This window comes from Pseudophryne corroboree, chromosome 4 (genome assembly GCF_028390025.1).
Source record: "Pseudophryne corroboree isolate aPseCor3 chromosome 4, aPseCor3.hap2, whole genome shotgun sequence".
NCBI lineage: Eukaryota > Metazoa > Chordata > Amphibia > Anura > Myobatrachidae > Pseudophryne > Pseudophryne corroboree.
In genome coordinates, this window is record NC_086447.1 from 243,958,792 (window position 1) to 243,982,576 (window position 23,785).

The 23,785-nt window shown below is 48.9% G+C and overlaps 1 long non-coding RNA gene across 1 annotated transcript in view; it reads left to right on the plus strand.

The window, feature by feature from the left end:
• Nucleotides 1-23,340, plus strand: part of LOC134911310 (uncharacterized) — a 30,670-nt gene extending 7,330 nt beyond the window's left edge. Inside the window, exon 2 of the long non-coding RNA XR_010176470.1 lies at nucleotides 23,037-23,340. This is a non-coding gene — a long non-coding RNA (uncharacterized LOC134911310). The remainder of the gene's footprint in view (nucleotides 1-23,036) is intronic.
• The last annotated feature ends 445 nt before the right edge of the window (nucleotides 23,341-23,785 follow it).

The following is a 23,785-nucleotide window of genomic DNA, read 5'->3' on the forward strand; positions in this document are numbered from 1 at the left end:
TGTGTTTTTTCATCTCCTGCATTTCAGCTGACAAAGCCTTTGAAGTTATATATGCCTTTAGCTTCTTCCAGCAGTATCCTCCCAGTAAAAGCCTTTCTCATTGTTACAGATTGTTTGTTGCTTTGTGACTCAGACAAGCAGTGATGGCAGAAATGCTCTTTGCTCCTGCCGAGTATAATAAAAGACAAACCTTACATAACAGCTAACCACCTGGCATATATAAGAGAAGATTCTGATTTAAACTACATTCAGAGCCAGAGTGGTAAAATGCTAATTATTAATCACATTATTTATCACTAGATAATACACATAATTTAGCTGCATTAGTAGATTTTCTCATAAAGAATAAATGGGAAGCTCACATCATTATTATAATTTGAAGTTTATTGTTATTTAGCTTTCCTGGTTCCTGACAGTGGAAAAATAAATGAGTATCTGACTTATCTGCTTGTGTGCTGGAGGTTTTCATTTACCTATCAATTCTACTTAAGATAATAGTGTGCTCTGCCAGCCAACCCTTCTCCTACTTGTCTATTCTCTGCCACAGAACTCAGCAAGCAATTACAGCTACTGGCAGTTTTATTGCAGCATTGCATATATGAGTACACCCGCAGTCTTTAGATAAAAGTACAATTGATCAGTGATAATCCCCAATATATAGGATGGACATCTGAGCCCAACGCAGCTTCCTATTTTACTGTACCTTGGGTGTCATATGGGTGACCGACGTTCGGGATGCCTGCAGTCAAAAGATCAACAGCGGCATCCTGATGCCAAGAATCCCGACAGGGGTTTGGTAAATATATTTACCTTTCCCCCCTAGCCCTCCCTTCCAACAGCCTAACCCTGACCCTCCCCGGTGGTGCAGAAACCTACTCCCCCCCCCCCCCCCTCTCCCTGCAGCCTAACCCTATCGCTCCACGGTGGTGCCTAAATCTAATCACCCCCACCCTCCCCTCTGCGGGCTAACCCTAACAGAACCCGGCATACTTATGTTAGGGATGTCGGCTGACAGGATTCCGGCATCTGCATTTCTACTGATATTGGGATTCCGGCGGCGGCATTCTGGTCGTGTGTCAGGATTCCGACGCTGGGATTTTGACTGCCAGCATCCAAACCGCCAGCCTCCTGAACATATCCCCCTGCCTCTGCTGGCACAGCTCTGTCCACGGAATACATACATATTCCCAGCTGACGGGGTGCCAGCTGTAAAAATCCCGACAGTGGCATCCCACCCGCCAGAATGCCAGCAGGGGGGGCGAGCGCAAAGAGTCCCCTTTGTGGGCTCACCACAGGTTATATTCCCACTCTATCAGTGTCGTGGACACCCACGAGTGGGAATAGCCCCGGTGTGCCGGGATTCCGGCAGTCGGCATTGTCGGCTGTTGGTATTCCAGCATCGGTATCCTGACCGCCGGGATTCCAACAGCCAGCAAATTAACTGCATCCCCTGTCCACAGAAAAAGGCTTGTGTAGGAGATTTACCATAGGACAGTTTAACCAAAATACATTTTTATGTTACTTGATGTACAGCTTGCTAGCCTTTAAAAGCATGAAGATAAAACCACACATCAAGTAGCATGAAACCTAACTGTAAGGTCAGGAGCGGTTCTTGGTGCGGGCAAGCAGTGCCTGGGCCCAGGGCACTGCGGCCTGGGGGCGCGGCCGCAGTCACCCCGCAGGCCCCCGCCGCTTATCCGCACCCCGCTCCCTGGCTGCAGCAGACGCCGTGGGCTGTGTGGGCATCCGCTGCAGCCGGCGCACCTGTCAGACGCTAGAGGTCATTATTGACCTCTAGTGTCTGTGCGACGCTGCTATGGGAGAGACGTCATGACGTCTCTCCCATAAAGAGGAGCCGCGGGCGGCCAGACGGAGCAGCAGCAGCAGCAGCAGCGGTCGGGAACCAGGAGCGGGGCAGTGGTAAGTATTGTTTGTTTTGTGTGTGTGTGTGTGTGTTTGTAAGCAGCTACTAAGGGGCACAGTAACAGGGGGCATAACTACTGGGGGCACAGCAACAGGGGGCACAGCAACAGGGGGCACAACTACTTGGGGCAAATCTACTGTGGGCACAGCTACTGGGGGCACAACTACTAGGGCATAACTGTGGCCCATCCCCTATGAAGCCACGCCCCTATTTTTTTTTTGCTACACGTCTTTGGCGCGCACTAACTGTTTTACCGCGGGGGCGGGGGCGCCAGTGGAAACTTTCGCACTGGGCGCCACAAGGTGTAGAACCGGCCCTGTGTAAGGTCTCAAATTATACTCAAATTATATTGTGGCTTGGAAACATTGCTGACACACAAATTGCTATGGGCAACATCTCCACTTCTATAACCCCCCCCCCCCACCACCACCACCACCACCGAGTTAGTGCGGCAACAGCTGCATTTAACGGCATGTGCTTTACCTTCTCTAAAGGACACTGGGCGATTTCAGCGATTTTAACGACCAGCGATATTATTGTTGCCTGATTTTTCAACAACGATTTTTGCATACACACTGGACAATATCTATGGACGATTTGGACGATGTGACAGTACATTACATGTATATTGTCCAAATTGGCTTGCATGTATAAACAATGATTGACCAACGATTAACGACTGTGGGGACGTGCATTGTTCATCATTGATGCATACACTGAACGATATGAATGATTTATCGTTCATTTTTTAATGATATTGTTCATATCTATCATCGATGTCGCCCAGTGTGTAGGGCCCTTTACTTAAACCATCTTCTACTCCATACTCCCTTTGATGGCACCAAATACCTCGGTTTTCTGCCGCCCTGATGTTTATTTCAGTGTCAACTGCTGACGCAGCTATGTTTATATATCCTGTACTTGTCCTATATTGTCTTGCACTGTAAGTCACTGTTTTCCTGTTTTGCTTATTTATATACATACTCTGTAACTGGGTGCTGCCGATCCTTTGTGGCGCCATATAAATAAAGGATAATAATAATAAATTGCTGACGTGTCCACGCTTATGCACTGAAACTCGCACCCTTTGCTCACAATTGGATTGACCCCTTAGGTTTATGAATCTGTCAATGTTCTGGCTGGTGAAAACAGTAAAAATGACCACAGTAGGATTGTTGTGAAAAAAGAGGCGTATCGCCACTGTTTAGGGGGTGGGAAAAGGTAAGGGATCTCCATCGTAGTACAGAGATTTCCTGGCCTCTGTGATGGGCGGCTTGCACTGCCCAATGGTGGGAGAGAGATCCAATGCTGTGTCCTAGGATGCAGCTCGGATCACTACTGCAGCAGGAGGCGTCTGTTTGTAATAGACGCCTCCTGCTGCATTACCATACAGAGCTATCACTGCTGCTTCCAAGGAAGTGATAGCACCTCCGACTACACCTGAATGACCCCCTATGTCCTCAGAGTTGACAAAGAACTAGGGGCTCTTGAGACATACAGTAATAGGTTTATGACGTCATTACAGCATTTGAGCTTTAACTTTTCTGGTTCATATATTAGGGATCTATTTAATGCTATTTCTCTATCGTCCTAAGTGGATGCTGGGGTTCCTGAAAGGACCATGGGGAATAGCGGCTCCGCAGGAGACAGGGCACAAAAAAGTAAAGCTTTACTAGGTCAGGTGGTGTGCACTGGCTCCTCCCCCTATGACCCTCCTCCAGACTCCAGTTAGATTTTGTGCCCGAACGAGAAGGGTGCAATCTAGGTGGCTCTCCTAAAGAGCTGCTTAGAGAAAGTTTAGTTTAGGTTTTTTTCTTTACAGTGAGTCCTGCTGGCAACAGGATCACTGCAACGTGGGACTTAGGGGGAAAGTAGTAAACTCACCTGCATGCAGAGTGGATTTGCTGCTTGGCTACTGGACACCATTAGCTCCAGAGGGATCGAACACAGGCCCAGCCGTGGAGTCCGGTCCCGGAGCCGCGCCGCCGACCCCCTTGCAGATGCTGAAGCGTGAAGAGGTCCGGAAACCGGCGGCTGAAGACTCCTCAGTCTTCATAAGGTAGCGCACAGCACTGCAGCTGTGCGCCATTTTCCTCTCAGCACACTTCACTGGGCAGTCACTGAGGGTGCAGAGCGCTGGGGGGGGGCGCTCTGAGAGGCAAATATAAACCTTATACAAGGCTAAAAATACCTCACATATAGCCCATAGGGGCTATATGGAGATATTTAACCCCTGCCTGACTGGAAAAATAGCGGGAGAAGAACCCGCCGAAAAAGGGGCGGGGCCTATCTCCTCAGCACACGGCGCCATTTTCTGTCACAGCTCCGCTGGTCAGAACGGCTCCCAGGTCTCTCCCCTGCACTGCACTACAGAAACAGGGTAAAACAGAGAGGGGGGGCACATTAATGGCTATATATATATATATATTAAAGCAGCTATAAGGGAGCACTTAATATAAGGATATCCCTTGTATATATAGCGCTTTGTGGTGTGTGCTGGCAGACTCTCCCTCTGTCTCCCCAAAAGGGCTAGTGGGTCCTGTCTTCATTAGAGCATTCCCTGTGAGTTTGCGGTGTGTGTCGGTACGTGGTGTCGACATGTATGAGGACGATATTGGTGTGGAGGCGGAGCAATTGCCAAATATGCAGATGTCACCCCCCAGGGGGTCGACACCAGAATGGATGCCTTTATTTGTGGAATTACGTGATGGTTTATCTTCCCTTAAACAGTCAGTTGAGGACATGAGGCGGCCGGACAATCAATTAATGCCTGTCCAGGCGCCTCAAACACCGTCAGGGGCTGTAAAACGCCCTTTGCCTCAGTCGGTCGACACAGACCCAGACACGGGCACTGATTCCAGTGACGACGGTAGAAATTCAAACGTATTTTCCAGTAGGGCCACACGTTATATGATTTTGGCAATGAAGGAGACGTTACATTTAGCTGATACTACAGATACCGTAAAACAGGGTATTATGTATGGTGTGAAAAAACTACAAACAGTTTTTCCTGAATCAGAAGAATTAAATGACGTGTGTGATGAAGCGTGGGTTGCTCCTGATAAAAAGTTGATAATTTCAAAAAAGTTATTGGCATTATACCCTTTCCCGCCAGAGGTTAGGGCGCGCTGGGAAACACCCCCTAAGGTGGACAAGGCGCTCACACGCTTATCCAAACAAGTGGCGTTACCCTCTCCTGAGACGGCCGCACTTAAGGATCCATCAGATAGAAAGATGGAAGTTATTCAAAAGAATATATACACACATGCAGGCGTTATACTACGACCAGCTATAGCAACTGCCTGGATGTGCAGTGCTGGAGTAGTTTGGTCAGAATCCCTGATTGAAAATATTGATACCCTAGATAGGGACAATGTTTTACTGTCGTTAGAACAAATAAAGGATGCATTTATCTATATGCGTGATGCACAGAGGGATATTTGCACACTGGCATCTCGGGTGAGTGCTATGTCCATTTCAGCCAGAAGAGCCTTATGGACACGACAGTGGACAGGCGATGCGGATTCAAAACGTCACATGGAGGTTTTGCCGTATAAAGGGGAGGAGTTATTTGGAGTTGGTCTATCAGACTTGGTGGCCACGGCTACTGCCGGGAAATCCACTTTTTTACCTCAAGTCACTCCCCAACAGAGAAAGGCACCGACCTTTCAACCGCAGCCTTTTCGCTCCTACAAAAATAAGAGAGCGAAGGGCTTGTCGTACCTGCCACGAGGCAGAGGAAGAGGGAAGAGACACCAACAGGCAGCTCCTTCCCAGGAACAGAAGCCCTCCCCGGCTCCTGCAAAAACCTCAGCATGACGCTGGGGCCTCTCAAGCGGACTCGGGGACAGTGGGGGGCCGTCTCAAAAATTACAGCGCGCAGTGGGCTCACTCGCAGGTAGACCCCTGGATCCTGCAGATAATATCTCAGGGGTACAGGTTGGAATTAGAGACGGATCCTCCTCATCGTTTCCTGAAGTCTGCCTTACCAACCGTCTCTTCCGAAAGGGAGAGGGTGTTGGAAGCCATTCACAAGCTGTACGCTCAGCAGGTGATAGTCAAAGTACCCCTATTACAACAAGGAAAGGGGTATTATTCCACTCTATTTGTGGTACCGAAGCCGGATGGCTCGGTAAGGCCTATTCTAAATCTGAAGTCCTTGAACCTCTACATAAAAAAGTTCAAGTTCAAGATGGAGTCACTCAGAGCAGTGATAGCGAACCTGGAAGAAGGGGACTTTATGGTATCCTTGGACATCAAGGATGCGTATCTACACGTTCCGATTTACCCCGCACACCAGGGGTACCTCAAGTTCATTGTTCAAAACTGTCACTATCAGTTTCAGACGCTGCCGTTCGGATTGTCCACGGCGCCTCGGGTCTTTACCAAGGTAATGGCCGAGATGATGATTCTTCTTCGAAGAAAAGGCGTATTAGTTATCCCATACTTGGACGATCTCCTAATAAGGGCAAGGTCCAGAGAACAGCTGGAGACAGCTTTAGCACTATCTCAAGAGGTGCTAAGACAACACGGGTGGATTCTGAATATTCCAAAATCCCATTTAATCCCGACAACTCGTCTGCTGTTCCTAGGAATGATTCTGGACACGGTTCAGAAAAAGGTTTTCCTTCCAGAGGAAAAAGCCAAGGAGTTATCCGATCTGGTCAGGAACCTCCTAAAACCAGGAAAAGTGTCAGTACATCAATGCACAAGAGTCCTGGGAAAAATGGTGGCTTCTTACGAAGCAATTCCATTCGGCAGATTCCATGCAAGAATATTCCAAAGGGATCTGTTGGACAAATGGTCAGGGTCGCATCTGCAGATGCACCTGCGAATAACCCTGTCACCAAAGACAAGGGTGTCACTTCTGTGGTGGTTGCAGAAGGCTCACCTATTAGAAGGCCGCAGATTCGGCATTCAGGATTGGATCCTGGTGACCACGGACGCCAGCCTGAGAGGCTGGGGAGCAGTCACACAAGGAAGAAACTTCCAGGGAGTATGGACGAGTCTGGAAAAGTCTCTTCACATAAACATTCTGGAACTAAGAGCAATCTACAATGCTCTAAGCCAGGCGGAACTTCTCCTGCAAGGAAAGCCGGTGTTGATTCAGTCGGACAACATCACGGCGGTCGCCCATGTAAACAGGCAGGGCGGCACAAGAAGCAGGAGTGCAATGGCAGAAGCTGCCAAGATTCTTCGCTGGGCGGAGAATCACGTGATAGCACTGTCAGCAGTGTTCATCCCGGGCGTGGACAACTGGGAAGCAGACTTCCTCAGCAGACACGATCTTCATCCGGGAGAGTGGGGTCTACATCCAGAAGTCTTCAACATGTTAATAGACCGTTGGGAAAGACCAATTGTAGACATGATGGCGTCTCGCCTCAACAAGAAACTGGACAAATATTGCGCCAGGTCAAGAGATCCACAGGCAATAGCTGTGGACGCACTGGTAACTCCTTGGGTGTACCAGTCAGTGTATGTGTTTCCTCCTCTGCCGCTCATACCAAAGGTATTGAAGATCATACGGCAAAGAAGAGTAAGAACAATACTAGTGGTTCCGGATTGGCCGAGAAGGACTTGGTATCCGGAACTTCAAGAGATGCTCACGGACGAACCGTGGCCTCTACCTCTGAGAAGGGACCTGCTACAGCAGGGTCCCTGTCTTTTTCAAGACTTACCGCGGCTGCGTTTGACGGCATGGCGGTTGAACGCCAGATCCTAAAAGGGAAAGGCATTCCAGAAGAAGTCATTCCTACCTTGATTAAGGCACGGAAGGAAGTCACCGTGAAACATTATCACCGCATTTGGCGAAAATATGTAGCGTGGTGCGAGGATCGGAGGGTTCCGACGGAGGAATTCCAACTGGGTCGTTTCCTACATTTCCTGCAATCAGGATTATCTATGGGTCTCAAATTGGGATCCATTAAGGTTCAAATTTCGGCCCTGTCAATATTCTTCCAAAAAGAATTGGCCTCTGTCCCTGAGGTCCAGACTTTTGTCAAGGGAGTACTGCATATACAGCCTCCTGTGGTGCCTCCGGTGGCACCGTGGGATCTAAATGTAGTTTTAGATTTCCTCAAATCCCATTGGTTTGAACCATTGAAAAAGGTGGATTTGAAATATCTCACATTGAAAGTGACTATGTTACTAGCCCTGGCCTCTGCCAGGAGAGTATCTGAATTGGCGGCTTTATCTTATAAAAGTCCTTATCTAATCTTCCATTCGGATAGGGCAGAACTGCGGACTCGTCCGCATTTTCTCCCTAAAGTGGTATCAGCATTTCATCTGAACCAACCTATTGTGGTGCCTGCGGCCACTAGCGACTTGGAGGACTCCAAGTTGTTGGACGTTGTCAGAGCCTTAAAAATATACATTGCAAGGACGGCTGGAGTCAGAAAATCTGACTCGCTGTTTATATTGTATGCACCCAACAAGTTGGGCGCACCTGCTTCTAAGCAGTCGATTGCTCGTTGGATTTGTAACACAATTCAACTTGCACATTCTGTGGCAGGCCTGCCACAGCCTAAAACTGTAAAAGCCCACTCCACAAGGAAGGTGGGCTCATCTTGGGCGGCTGCCCGAGGGGTCTCGGCATTACAACTCTGCCGAGCAGCTACGTGGTCGGGGGAGAACACGTTTGTAAAATTTTACAAATTTGATACCCTGGCAAAGGAGGACCTGGAGTTCTCTCATTCGGTGCTGCAGAGTCATCCGCACTCTCCCGCCCGTTTGGGAGCTTTGGTATAATCCCCATGGTCCTTTCAGGAACCCCAGCATCCACTTAGGACGATAGAGAAAATAAGAATTTACTTACCGATAATTCTATTTCTCGGAGTCCGTAGTGGATGCTGGGCGCCCATCCCAAGTGCGGATTATCTGCAATACTTGTACATAGTTATTGTTAACTAATTCGGGTTATTGTTAAGGAGCCATCTTTAAGAGGCCCTTTCTGTTGTCATACTGTTAACTGGGTTTAGATCACAAGTTGTACGGTGTGATTGGTGTGGCTGGTATGAGTCTTACCCGGGATTCAAAATGCCTCCCTTATTGTGTATGCTCGTCCGGGCACGGTACCTAACTGGAGTCTGGAGGAGGGTCATAGGGGGAGGAGCCAGTGCACACCACCTGACCTAGTAAAGCTTTACTTTTTTGTGCCCTGTCTCCTGCGGAGCCGCTATTCCCCATGGTCCTTTCAGGAACCCCAGCATCCACTACGGACTCCGAGAAATAGAATTATCGGTAAGTAAATTCTTATTTTCTGCTGCGGGGTACACTGGGCTCCACAGGGAATAACATCGGGGGTGTAGAGTAGGATCTAGATCCGAGGCACCAACAGGCTCAAAGCTTTGACTGTTCCCAAGATGCATAGCGCCGCCTCCTCTATAACCCCGCCTCCGTGCACAGGAGCTCAGTTTTGTAGTTGGTGCCATGCAGTAAGCAGGCATACAGCAGCCCTGAGAAGAGCTTTTCTAAGCGAAGAAGGAAGACTTCAAGGGCTGCAGCAGTGTCTGGATGTCAGTCTGACATCTCCTGCTGCAGCTCTATCACCTCCCCCAGCGGCGCTGTATACTCCCGCGCCCTGGTTGCCGGGTACTTACAGCGGAGGCTCCGGTTTGCTCCACGTTAGTCACACACTCGCCGAAGTTCTACTGGATCGCGTGGCCGCACTCAGGAAGGAGGTAAGTGGGTCCCCTAGGAGGGTCCCGCTGAAATCGCGGTCCGGCGCGGCCGGTGGGAGGCGGGCCGCACGCGCTGGCGTGGACACTGTGGTCAGGCAGGGACTCCACTAAACCACTAGGGTAAGGGCACAGGTCAGTTTTTCTTCATAAAAACTGTTTTTTTTTTTTTATTACAGCCCATAGTACCAGTGGTGAGGTCCAGAGGCTTGGACCTGTAGCCCCTCCCCCAGCCCCAGGGCGCCATTTACAGTAATGTTTCCGCCCTGGAGCTGCATATATCTCTCCCCTTCACTCCCAGTCAGTGTTTGGGCGCCATTACACAGAGCAGCACTGTTCCTGGGACTGTTTGGGTAAATTTTCCTTTGTACAGCCGCCTGCATGCCAGCGCTGTGCATTTTACAAGACACTTAAGTATTCTACATGTCTGTTGACAGTGTTAGTTAAGAAACAGTGCATTTGGTCAGGGTTATATAGTACAAGTACCCTGTGATATACATCCAGACTTTACTGTGCATTGATATATCTACTAATTATATAGCTATACTGAGTATTACTTTGTATTGCTAGTCCAGTGCAGTTTTATTGCATGCTATAATTTCTGCATTGTACATTGTGACTATATGTGTGTGCATGTAACTGCTGTGTGACCTCCATTTCGTGTCTCTCACTCAGATTGCTATCCCTATATTCTATGACCTGAGGGGGCTCAGTGCGTCAGGTTTATTATCTGATATAGGCGTCTCACAAGATATACTCATTGTGTATTTTTCTTTGTGATTTTTGGTCACCATATACCTCTTGAATTCCCTGTTGCGGAGTATATAAGCTACACAGGGGGTGCTTGTCGGGTATATTGCTGCTGATATTGTACTGTGTTGCCTGAGATTGTGCTTTCAGATATGTCAGCTACAGGGGTCAATGGAGCTGGAGCTGATCCCACAGTGTGTGGAGGTGACGCTGCAGGCATGTTTGAGGAAAACTTGGCAGCAGAGAGTTCAGGTTCTGGGGGTTCCCTACCCCTCAGTGGAATAGTGGCAACGGGGCTCCAAAATGACCCACCTTGGGCTACATTTTCCTCGTTGCTAACTACGCTCGTGACAAAACTTACGCCCCGTATGGGACCTCCTGTGCCAGTACAACAGATTATGGTCCCTACAGTTAATCTGCCCTGGGCAGATCAAATCTCCACTCAGTTACAGCAACTAAACCAGTCACTGACTAAAAAGAAATCTGACTCTCGCCCGCCTAAGACCAAGGGGTCATCTAAATGGGACATTACTTCCTCACAGTCTACCACTGTCCCAGACACTTCATCTGATGAGGATGGTGTCTATACTGACCTCTCAGATTCTGATCCTGATAGTTCTGATGGGGAGGCTGGTTCACAGGTAGATGTTCCTGACTTGTTGAAGGTGATCAGGATGATTCTTCAGATCACTGACGCAGAGCCTGATGCCGTTCCTAAGAAACCGGACAGGTTCAAACGTAAGAAAGTGGTTAAGCAAGTTTTACCTCACTCTGACCACTTAGTGGACATACAGTACGTCAGGAATTCTGGGAAACTCCAGGTAAGAAATTCACACCTCACAAGAAGATGCTGGCTCGCTATCCTCTTGCTGCGGAACTAAATAAAAATTGGGAGACTCCCCCGCCAGTGGATTTGCAGGTGGCGCGGCTGGTAGTATCCTCAGCTCTGCCTGTGACTACTGTCACATCCCTGAAGGAACCGACGGATAAGCGTGTGGAGGGTTGTTTAAAGGCGATTTACACCATAACTGGTGCTGCGCATAGACCCACTATTGCAGCAACTTGGGCTGCAGAAGCCATTGAGGTGTAGGCCCAGGAGATGGAGGCAGAGTTGCCATCCAATGCTTCTGATCATGCTGGACTCCAAGAAAACCCTGGAGGTGCTCCCTTTTAAGGGAGACATTCTTTTTGGAGAAGACCTCAACAAGATAGTGGCTGCAGAGGCGTCACCGGGTGTGGTGACACCCGGTGCGCACCCCTGATCTCCTGCCGCGATCGCGGAAAAAAAGGGGCGTGGCCTTGTATGTAGGGGCGTGGCTTCGTGGGGATCCCGGAATCGTCAGTCTGGGGGTGTGCCCAGCATCTCCGGAGATGCTGGGCTTCCCCCAGAGCCAGTCTCCGTCCGCTGTCGGCTCCTCTTCTGTGACAGGAGCCGGGTGCTGTAGGAGACTTTCTCACTGCAGCACCTGGTTCCTGTCAGTGCGGAGGAGCTGACATTTGGTGTCACCCTCCTCCAGGCGTCACACCCGGGTGCGGGCCGCACCCCCCGCACCCGCCTTGTGACGCCACTGAGTGGCTGACTTAGCTTCTGCTAAAACGGCATGTCTGCCTAGTACTGCTCCTTCGGCGCCGAAGGCCAAAAGTACTTCCTCTCGTTCCTTTCGTCCTCCAGGAAAAGCAAAACGTCAGGCATACCCGAAACACATTCACACTTCCAAACCTACTAAGCCCAACCCCAAACAGGCCTGGGCTGCCTGTCATCCTGCTTCCAAAACTGACAAACCAGCCGCATGACGGGGGCGGGCCTCCCCCTGTGGGATCCCAGGGTGGGGGGCTGACTTCTAGGGTTTACCCAGGAATGGTTGAAGACCACTGTAGATGCCTGGGTACGAGAAGTCATCACTCGAGGTTAAGTCGGTGGTACAATCCCTCCTGGACACAGGAGTGGTAGCACAAGTGCCTCTGGCTCAGAGAGGCAAGGGGTACTATTCACCGCTGTTCCTAGTCCCGAAACCGAATGGGTCCTCCAGGCCCATGCTCATCCTAAAGTCTTTGAACAAATTTGGAACCTGGGGATTATATGGTCTCCCTGGACATACAGGATGCTTACCTGCATATTCCCATTGCAATGTCGCATCAGCAGTACCTGAGATTGCGGTTGGCAACCTCCATTACCAATTTCGGGCGTTACCTTTTGGTTTGACCACGGCCCCACAAGTCTTCACCAAGGTCATGGCGGTAATGATGGCTGTACTCCGCCGTAAAGGGTAAGGATCCTACCGTATCTGGACGACTTGTTGATCCTGACAAATTCCCCAGAAGTTCTCCTACGCCATCTGGATCTGATAATCCAGTTTCTGCAAGCCCACGGGTGGCTCATCAACTGGAAGAATTCTTCCCTGGTCCCTGCGCAGAGCATGGTGCATCTGAGAGTGTTGTTGGACACCCACAGCCAGCGGTTGCTCTTGTCTCATGAGAAGGTCCTGAAGCTTCAGGACAAGATTCGATACTTCCTATCTCGTTTGCAAGTGTCAATACATTCGGAGATGCAAGTGCTAGGTTTCATGGTGTCAGCTTTCGACATGGTGGAGTATGCTCAATTCCATTCACGCTCTCTGCAGAAACTGATTCTTGCCAAATGGGATGGCCTGCCTCACCGGATCAGGACTCACATGATCTCCTTGTCTCCGGAGGTCCGTCTGTCACTGAGCTGGTGGCTGCAGGACCGACGTTTGAGCAGGGGTCGTCCCTTCTGGATCTCCAACTGGGTCCTTCTAAAGACAGATGCCAGTCTGAGAGGCTGGGACGCAGTGTTGGAGCAACATTCCCTTCAGGGTCAGTGGACCAAGGAGGAGTCTCGCCTCCCGATAAACATTTTGGAACTGCGGGCGGTGTTCAACACGCTGAACCTGGCCCAGCATTTTATTCAGAACAGACCGGTTCAGGTACAGTCAGACAACACCACCACGGTAGAGTACATAAATCATCAAGTTGGCACTCGAAGCCGCATGGCAATGAGGGAAGTATCAAGGATTCTTCAATGGGCGGAACGCCATCTGCCAGCCATATCGGCGGTGTTCATTCCGTGGGTCCTCAACTGGGAAGCGGATTTTCTCAGTTGTCAGGGCGTACATGCCGGAGAGTGGAGCCTCCATCCAGAAGTATTTCAACTCCTCGTGGACAAGTGGGGCACTCCAGATGTAGATCTGATGGCGTCTCGACACAACCACAAGGTTCCGGTCTTCGGAGCAAGGACAAGGGATCCTCAAGCAGCGTTTGTGGAACTTTCGGTTGCCATATGTGTTCCCTCCAGTGTCTCTACTACCCAGAGTGATAAGGAAGTTCAAACAAGAAGGAGGCATACTACCTCTCATTGCTCCCGCATCGCCCAGACGGCATTAATTCTCAGACCTCCAGGGCCTCTCGTTATGGCGTCTCCTTCTACTTCCACAATGACCAGACCTCCTCGTTCAGGGCCCTTGTGTCTACCAGGGTTTGGCCCGACTGGCTTTTGACGGCATGGCTCTTGAAGCTTCGGTACTGAGGGCCAAAGGTTTTTCGGAGGCGGTCATTCAAACTATGTTGAACGCCCGTAATCCGGCTTCTACACGGATTTACTATAGGGTCTGGAATTCTTACTTTGCTTGGTGCACGAATAACAATCATGTCGCTTACAAGTTTAGTACAGCCAAACTTTTGGCTTTTCCACAGCAAGGCCTGGACTTAGGTCTTCGTCTGGCCTCCCTCAAGGTTCATATTTCTGCCTTGTCGGTATGGTTTCAGAGAAAAATTGTATCTCTGCCTGATGTTCATACCTTCACTCAAGGTGTGTTGCGCATTCAGCCTCCTTATGTCCCACCTGTGGCTCCTTGGGATTTGTCGGTGGTTTTGGAGGCCTTGCAAGAATCTCCTTTTGAACCTCTTGCATCCACGGATCTTAAGTGGCTTTCGCTTAAGGTCTTGTTTCTGCTAGCCATTGCTTCTGCTAGACGCGTTTCAGACTTGGGTGCAATGTCCTGTAAGTCCCCCTCTCTGATTTTTCACCGTGATCGGGCAGTTCTTAGAACACGCCCTGGTTACCTACCTAAGGTGGTGTCTTCCTTTCACCTTAACCAGGATATTGTGGTTCCTGCCTTTGATTCTCCGGAGTTGTCTTCCAGAGAGCGGTCTTTGGATGTGGTACGGGTTCTCCGCATCTATGTGAAGAGAACTGCTTCCATTCGGAAGTCTGAATCTCTCTTCGTACTGTTTGGTTTTCACAAACGTGGCTGGCCTGCTAATAAGCAGACCTTGGCCAGGTGGATTAGAATGGTGATTGCACATGCTTATGTGCAGGCTGGTCTTCCAGCTCCTGCTACCATTAAGGCCCATTCTACTCGGTCTGTTGGACCTTCTTGGGTGGCCCGCCGTGGTGCGACCCTGGGACAATTGTGCAAGGCGGCTACGTGGTCATCAGTGAACACGTTCCTAAGGTTCTATGCCTTCGATACTTCTACCTCCCAGGATGCTTACTTTGGACGACGGGTTCTTGTGCCCGCTACAGTGCGTCCCCTCCCATACGGAACTGCTTTAGGACATCCTCGATGTTATTCCCTGTGGATATTGTATTATCTAGTGTTGCACTCAATCCTGGCTGCTCTGACTATAATTTAACTGATATTCTGTATATATTTTTGTCTGATGCAGATGGTAATCAGATGGAGAATAATCTAATGTTTCCCCTTTAACTGTTCCACAGATGAATACAGTGAATGGTGTGAATGTATTAGTACACTGAAACACAGTAACTCAAAATATTTGTATTGTGCTGAAAAACCAATTAGACAAATATATGCAGTAATCTATGGCACTTCTGTGTACCACTTCTATTTAATTACTTTTGCTAAGAAAATATGACCCGCTAATGGAGAAGAAAAATGTCTCTTTAAAGTTCATAACAGTCTATATTACAGATTGCGGATTCACCGCACATCTGCACGTTGTTTGTGCTCTGCTTCAATGAGGCAACAAATGAAATTAGAGTAAGTCAATATGTCATCTGGGGTCTTCACGGTGTAGTGGGCTACTGGTGTTAACTGCACAAAGTGGGTAACAATGGGGCTCCGGACTGGTCTGTCCTCTCTCATCCCAGCTCCCCGCGGTGCATGTTGGAATTTTCATGTGCACATATGGGTAGCTGGGGGCTGTAAACACCTGTAGGTGTGCAATTTAAGACCTTATAAATATACTCATTTCTAAGCTACATACACATCGTACAATTAACAACATGCAGTAAAATTCTCTTTTAGAAGAATAAGTATAAAGTAAGGAAAACCACTGAATAAAATAGTCATATGTAAAGTTTATTATAGGAAATACACGTATTGTTGCTAATGCAATGTAGAAGGGATCAGGCCAATAGAAGCTAGGGATTTGAACCACATGACTGCATGAGGACACATGGACAACCTTTAAAAATCGAATGAATTACTATTCCAATCATTCACTTCTCCCAGAGGAAGGCCCAGCAGAGGCTGAAACGCGTTGGTGCTACAACCGACTTGTGATAAATTAACAACCATTATACAGAGCGCTCATTACAGAGGATTTAAGAACGTCTCGGTCACATGACCGGGAAACCTGGAAATCAACAGCGTAACCAGGCAACTGCAGCACAGAGGACAATGGGAGGAAGCCGGTGACTGAGCACGCTGGACAGCGGGAGGAGGTGACAGGTTAGTCTCCATACGCGGTGGGGGAGGGGCACAGCTGGTAGCTCTGCAGAGCGTTATCTGAGTTCCCCCTACCCTAGACAGGTTTGCCTCTCGGACCATCTGGCGCCCAGGGGGTGTCTGAACCAGGACGCACCGCAGGGAGCTGGGGCGAGAAAGGACAGACCAGTCCGGAGCCCCATTGTTACCCACTTTGTGCAGTTAACACCAGTAGCCCACTACACCGTGAAGACCCCAGATGACATATTGACTTACTCTAATTTCATTTGTTGCCTCATTGAAGCAGAGCACAAACAACGTGCAGATGTGCGGTGAATCCGCAATCTGTAATATAGACTGTTATGAACTTTAAAGAGACATTTTTCTTCTCCATTAGCGGGTCATATTTTCTTAGCAAAAGTAATTAAATAGAAGTGGTACACAGAAGTGCCATAGATTACTGCATATATTTGTCTAATTGGTTTTTCAGCACAATACAAATATTTTGAGTTACTGTGTTTCAGTGTACTAATACATTCACACCATTCACTGTATTCATCTGTGGAACAGTTAAAGGGGAAACATTAGATTATTCTCCATCTGATTACCATCTGCATCAGACAAAAATATATACAGAATATCAATTAAATTATAGTCAGAGCAGCCAGGATTGAGCACAGCACTAGATAATACAATTTCTCTGACGTCCTAAGTGGATGCTGGGACTCCGTAAGGACCATGGGGAATAGCGGCTCCGCAGGAGACTGGGCACAACTAAAAGAAAGCTTTTGGTCTAACTGGTGTGCACTGGCTCCTCCCCCTATGACCCTCCTCAGACCTCAGTTAGAATCTTGTGCCCGGCTGAGCTGGATGCACACTAGGGGCTCTCCTGAGCTCCTAGAAAAGAAAGTATATGTTAGGTTTTTTATTTTCAGTGAGATATGCTGGCAACAGACTCACTGCTACGAGGGACTAAGGGAAGAAGAAGCGAACCTACCTGACTGGAGATAGTTTGGGCTTCTTAGGCTACTGGACACCATTAGCTCCAGAGGGATCGAACACAGGACCCGACCTCGATCGTTCGGTCCCGGAGCCACGCCGCCGTCCCCCTTACAGAGCCAGAAGCATGAAGATGGTCCTGGAAATCGGCGGCAGAAGACTTCGGTCTTCAACAAGGTAGCGCACAGCACTGCAGCTGTGCGCCATTGCTCCTCATGCACACCTCACACTCCGGTCACTGATGGGTGCAGGGCGCTGGGGGGGGGGGGTGCCCTGAGCAGCAATATTAACACCTTGGCTGGCAAAAAATCACAATATATAGTCCCAGAGGCTATATATGTGATAAATACCCCTGCCAGAATCCATAAAAAAAGCGGGAGAAAAGTCAGCCGAAAAAGGGGCGGGGCTATCTTCCTCAGCACACTGGCGCCATTTTTCCCTCACAGCTCCGCTGGAAGGATCGCTCCCTGGCTCTCCCCTGCAGTTTCAAGCACAAAAGGGTAAAAAAGAGAGGGGGGGGCACTAAATTTAGGCGCAGCAATATATGATATAAGCAGCTATAAGGGAAAACACTCAGTTATAGTGTTAATCCCTGTGTTATATAGCGCTCTGGTGTGTGCTGGCATACTCTCTCTCTGTCTCCCCAAAGGGCTTTGTGGGGTCCTGTCCTCTGTCAAAGCATTCCCTGTGTGTCTGCGGTGTGTCGGTACGGCTGTGTCGACATGTTTGATGAGGAGGCCTACGTGGAGGCGGAGCAGATGCCGATAAATGTGATGTCACCCCCTGCGGGGTCGACACCTGAGTGGATGGTTTTGTGGAAGGAATTACGCGACAGTGTCGACTCCTTGCATAAAAGGTTTGACGACATACCAAATATGGGACAGCCGGCTTCTCAGCCTGTGCCTGCCCAGGCGTCTCAAAAGCCATCAGGGGCTCTAAAACGCCCGCTACCTCAGATGGCAGACACAGATGTCGACACGGATACTGACTCCAGTGTCGACGACGATGAGACTAATGTAACTTCCAATAGGGCCACACGTTACATGATTGAGGCAATGAATAATGTGTTGCATATTTCTGATGTTACCCCAGGTACCACAAAAAAGGGTATTATGTTTGGAGAGAAAAAAACTACCAGTAGTATTTCCTCCATCTGAGGAATTAAATGAAGTGTGTGAAGAAGCGTGGGCTTCCCCCGATAAGAAACTAGTAATTTCTAAAAGGTTACTAATGGCGTACCCTTTCCCGCCAGAGGATAGGTCACGTTGGGAAACATCCCCTAGGGTGGATAAAGCGCTCACACGCTTGTCAAAGAAGGTGGCACTACCGTCTCCAGATACGGCCGCCCTAAAGGAACCTGCTGATAGAAAGCAGGAGGCTATCCTGAAGTCTGTATATACACACACAGGTATTATACTGAGACCAGCTATTGCTTCAGCATGGGTGTGCAGTGCTGCAGCTGCGTGGTCAGATTCCCTGTCGGAAAATATTGATACCCTAGACAGGGACACTATATTGCTAACCGTAGAGCATATTAAAGACGCAGTCTTATACATGAGAGATGCACAGAGGGATATTTGCCGGCTGGCATCTAAAATAAGTGCAATATCCATTTCTGCCAGGAGAGGGTTATGGACTCGGCAGTGGACAGGTGATGCAGATTCTAAAAGGCACATGGAAGTTTTGCCTTATAAGGGTGAGGAGTTGTTCGGGGATGGTCTCTCGGACCTCGTTTCCACAGCAACAGCTGGGAAGTCTACATTTTTACCCCATGTTCCCTCACAGCCAAAGAAAGCACCGTATTATCAGGTACAGTCCTTTCGGCCCAATAAGGGCAAGCGGGTTAAAGGCGCGTCCTTTCTGCCCAGAGGCAGAGGTAGAGGGAAAAAGCTGCAGCATACAGCCAGTTCCCAGGAGCAAAAGTCCTCCCCCGCTTCCTCCAAGTCCACCGCATGACGCTGGGGCTCTACAGGCGGAGCCAGGTACGGTGGGGGCCCGTCTCAAAAACTTCAGCAATCAGTGGGCTCGCTCACGGGTGGATCCATGGATCCTTCAAGTAGTATCTCAGGGGTACAAGCTGGAATTCGAGACGTCTCCCCCCCGCCGTTTCCTCAAATCTGCCTTACCAACAACTCCCTCAGGCAGGGAGGCAGTGTTAGAGGCAATTCACAAGCTGTATTCCCAGCAGGTGATAGTCAAAGTGCCCCTACTTCAACAAGGACGGGGTTACTATTCCACAATGTTTGTGGTACCGAAACCGGACGGTTGGTGAGACCCATTTTAAATTTTAAATCCTTGAACACATATATAAAAAAATTCAAGTTCAAGATGGAATCGCTCAGGGCGATTATTGCAAGCCTGGACGAGGGGGATTACATGGTATCACTGGACATCAAGGATGCTTACCTGCATGTCCCCATTTACCATCCTCACCAGGAGTACCTCAGATTTGTGGTACAGGATTGTCAGTACCAATTCCAGACGTTGCCGTTTGGTCTATCCACGGCTCCGAGGGTATTTACCAAGGTAATGGCCGAAATGATGATACTCCTTCGAAAGAAGGGAGTTTTAATTATCCCGTACTTGGACGATCTCCTGATAAAGGCGAGGTCCAGGGAGCAGTTGTTGGTCGGGGTAGCACTATCTCGGGAGGTGCTACAACAGCACGGCTGGATTCTAAATATTCCAAAGTCACAGCTGGTCCCTACGACACGTCTACTGTTCCTGGGGATGGTTCTGGACACAGAACAGAAAAAAGTGTTTCTCCCGGAGGAGAAGGCCAAGGAGCTGTCATCTCTAGTCAGAGGCCTCCTAAAACCAAAACAGGTGTCGGTGCATCACTGCACGCGGATCCTGGGAAAGATGGTAGCTTCCTACGAAGCAATTCCATTCGGCAGGTTCCATGCAAGAACCTTTCAGTGGGACCTGTTGGACAAATGGTCCGGATCGCATCTTCAGATGCATCGGCTGATAACCCTGTCTCCAAGGACCAGGGTGTCTCTGCTGTGGTGGCTGCAAAGTGCTCATCTTCAAGAGGGCCGCAGATTCGGCATACAGGACTGGGTCCTGGTGACCACGGATGCCAGCCTTCGAGGCTGGGGGGCAGTCACACAGGGAAGAAACTTCCAAGGACTATGGTCAAGTCAGGAGACTTCCCTACACATAAATATTCTGGAACTGAGGGCCATTTTCAATGCCCTAAGTCAGGCAAAACCCCTGCTTCAAAACCAGCCGGTACTGATCCAGTCAGACAACATCACGGCAGTCGCCCATGTAGGGCGGCACAAGAAGCAGGACGGCGATGGCAGAAGCCACAAGGATTCTCCGATGGGCGGAAAATCACGTGTTAGCACTGTCAGCAGTGTTCATTCCGGGAGTGGACAACTGGGAAGCAGACTTCCTCAGCAGACACGACCTCCACCCGGGAGAGTGGGGACTTCATCCGGAAGTCTTCCAACTGATTGTAAACCGTTGGGAAAAGCCACAGGTGGACATGATGGCGTCCCGCCTAAACAAAAAGCTAGAAAGATATTGCGCCAGGTCGAGAGACCCTCAGGCGATAGCTGTGGACGCTCTAGTGACACCGTGGGTGTACCAGTCGGTTTATGTGTTCCCTCCTCTTCCTCTCATACCAAAGGTACTGAGGATAATAAGGAGAAGAGGAGTAAGAACTATACTCATTGTTCCGGATTGGCCAAGAAAAGCTTGGTACCCGGAACTTCAAGAAATGCTCTCAGAGGACCCATGGCCTCTGCCGCTCAAACAGGACCTGCTGCAGCAGGGGCCCTGTCTGTTCCAAGACTTACTGCGGCTGTGTTTGACGGCATGGCGGTTGAACACCGGATCCTGAAGGAAAAGGGCATTCCGGAGGAAGTCATTCCTACGCTGATTAAAGCTAGGAAAGAAGTGACCGCAAACCATTATCACCGCATTTGGCGAAAATATGTTGCGTGGTGTGAGGCCAGGAAGGCCCCAACGGAGGAATTTCAGCTGGGCCGTTTTCTGCACTTCCTACAGTCAGGGGTGACTATGGGCCTCAAATTGGGTTCCATTAAGGTCCAGATTTCGGCTCTATCGATTTTCTTCCAGAGAGAACTGGCTTCACTACCGTAAGTTCAGACTTTTGTTAAGGGAGTGCTGCATATTCAGCCCCCTTTTGTGCCTCCAGTGGCACCTTGGGATCTCAACGTGGTGTTGGATTTCCTAAAGTCACATTGGTTTGAGCCACTTAAAACCGTGGAATTGAAATATCTCACGTGGAAAGTGGTCATGTTGTTGGCCTTGGCCTCGGCCAGGCGTGTATCAGAATTGGCGGCTTTGTCATGTAAAAGCCCTTATCTGATTTTCCATATGGATAGGGCAGAATTGAGGACTCGTCCCCAGTTTCTCCCTAAGGTGGTATCAGCTTTTCATCTGAACCAAGCTATCGTGGTGCCTGTGGCTACAAAAGACTTGGAGGCTTCCAAGTTGTTGGACGTAGTCAGGGCCCTGAAAATTTATGTTTCCAGGACAGCTGGAGTCAGAAAGACTGACTCGCTATTTATCCTGTATGCGCCCAACAAGTTGGGTGCACCTGCTTCAAAGCAGACTATTGCTCGCTGGATCTGTAGTACGATTCAGCTTGCACATTCTGCGGCTGGACTGCCGCATCCTAAATCAGTAAAAGCCCATTCCACAAGGAAGGTGGGCACTTCTTGGGCGGCTGCCCGAGGGGTCTCGGCTCTACAACTTTGCCGAGCAGCTACTTGGTCGGGGTCAAACACATTTGCTAAATTCTACAAGTTTGACACCCTGGTTGAGGAGGACCTAGAGTTTGCCCATTCGGTGTTGCAGAGTCATCCGCACTCTCCCGCCCGTTTGGGAGCTTTGGTATAATCCCCATGGTCCTTACGGAGTCCCAGCATCCACTTAGGACGTCAGAGAAAATAAGAATTTACTCACCGGTAATTCTATTTCTCGTAGTCCGTAGTGGATGCTGGGCGCCCATCCCAAGTGCGGATTGTCTGCAATACTTGTATATAGTTATTGTTTAACTAAAGGGTTATTGTTGAGCCATCTGTTGAGAGGCTCAGTAGTTGTCATACTGTTAACTGGGTATTGTATCACGAGTTATACAGTGTGATTGGTGTGGCTGGTATGAGTCTTACCCGGGATTCAAAATCCTTCCTTATTGTGTCAGCTCTTCCGGGCACAGTATCCTAACTGAGGTCTGGAGGAGGGTCATAGGGGGAGGAGCCAGTGCACACCAGTTAGACCAAAAGCTTTCTTTTAGTTGTGCCCAGTCTCCTGCGGAGCCGCTATTCCCCATGGTCCTTACGGAGTCCCAGCATCCACTACGGACTACGAGAAATAGAATTACCGGTGAGTAAATTCTTATTATTCATTGCTAAGAAGGCTGGTCACCAACAAGTGCAGCAGCTCATCCGAACAAGAAGATACTCAGTGCCCAGTTAACCCAAAGCAATTATTCCCTGTGGAGCCCAGTGTACCCCGCAGCAGGAAACGAGATTTATGGTAAAAACTTACTGTTGTTAAATCTCTTTCTGCGAGGTACACTGGGCTCCACAGGGCGCCCACCCTAACGCACTTAGCTTCTTTGGGTTGGTATGGCATTAGCCACTGACACCTTCTCCTGTCGTGAGAATGTGGTATATGTGGCTACTAACGGTTGTCGTCTCTTTTACCTGCTACTGCATTGGACTGGTTAACAAAAACTGAGCTCCTGTGCATCGAGGCGGGGATATAGAGCAGGCGGCGCTATGCATCTTGGGAACAGTCAAAGCTTTAGCCTGTTGGTGCCTCGGATCAAGATCCTACTCTACACCCCCGATGTTATTCCCTGTGGAGCCCAGTGTACCTCGCAGAAAGAGATTTAACAACGGTAAGTTCTTACCATAAATCTCATTATTTTTATGTGTATATATTGCTATGTAGCAAATCAGTATAAATAACATTATTTCATAGCATGTTGAATTACATGCTGCATTTCTCTTTTAGTCCTAGCACCCTGACATGAAGTGACTCGTGCCCAGGAGCAATTGCTGCAGCTAACGGAACATTTCCATGCCAATAAATACATGAGTACAGTAAGCAGCCAAGAGTGTACAAAGTCTTGGCCCAGCATGTTGGTGAACAGGTGCTTAATGCTGTGATCTCTTACTAAGCTTCAGAGTGTGAACAGCAAACACGGAGCCAACATATTTCTATGGATTTGCTTTATTAAGGCTTTCATAAAACATTTAATTTACTGCTTAGAAAGTGTTTATTTATTTTTATTAAAATGTCAGCTCCCGACTCCATATTTGTTTGTATTTTCTTTTGTTGGGCGGCCGATAAAATGTTTTGATAAGGAATGTGTGGAAGCATATAGCTAACAGGATACAATTTCTAGCCGAGGGCTAGATTTACAAAGCAGCGGCTCATAGGCACCAGTGTTCAGAACCTGTATAAATTTGGACTCTCTCTCTCAGAACAGCAGGTAGTTGAAATCTTCTGCCTCAACCAGGGGCATTTAAAGAAAAGTTTGACCTGGAAATTTACAGCGGGACTAATATTCAGTACACACAATATAACTGCTGCTTTCAATTTCCAGGCCAAATTCTTTGAGAAGCAGTGACTTGCAAAAGCCTCTACAGTAATTCGTAAATCTTACCCTCAGACTAAATTTAAAATAAATTCTTATAAACTGTTTAGGCTTCACAAATGCATAGCATAAGGCGCTTTATAAAACATGTAATTCATTTAAA